Consider the following 700-nt stretch of genomic DNA (forward strand, 5'->3'; position numbering starts at 1 on the left):
ATATTCATTTGACTTTTATACATTTAATATGCATAAAAAGGCGCAATTTTTTGTATATTGAAACATTTTTAAAATTTGTTACAGGGATAAAACAGGTTAATTCCCAGAACAATGTGCAATTCGATATAGTTTAAGGACTGCTTTTGAAGTACTTTGTTATTTACAATTACTTATAATGTATGTACATGTCATACATTTTTTTGATAGTGTTATTACAGCGAGCCTTTAAGTACATGAAATATTTTATTATATCTTTTTGACAATCATCTTGTTCTCTGATTCATGGTTTTTTTTTCAATATGTCATCTGTTTCTGTAGGGTCATTAAACAGTAGAGGACTTGCTGATAAAAAAAAAAAAAAAAATTTTTTTTCATTTTGTAGGGATACATATGACATTACCGTTTAAGTCGATATACAAAATGGAAAGTTTTGGCTTTATGAATGAGGATATGATGCAAAGTTCAGTAGTTGGTTTTGCAGGAGGAGAGAAGTAGCATTTTGTTCTTTCGAAATGTTTTTTTTTTCATATAAAATTTATGGGGAGTCAGTTTATAAAAACGGAAACTATATCATACTTGATATTAAAATGCAAGAGTATCTAGTTATACCTGTGGCATTGTTTGGCCCAAATGAGGACAGCACAGATAGAATTCTTAACTTACGAGAAAAAGTATACATGTATGAATGAAAACTCATTAA

The sequence above is a fragment of the Perna viridis genome, chromosome 8 (assembly GCF_037379345.1).
Source record: "Perna viridis isolate PV_CMFRI_1.1 ecotype Kerala chromosome 8, ASM3737934v1, whole genome shotgun sequence".
NCBI classification, from domain to species: Eukaryota; Metazoa; Mollusca; class Bivalvia; order Mytilida; family Mytilidae; genus Perna; species Perna viridis.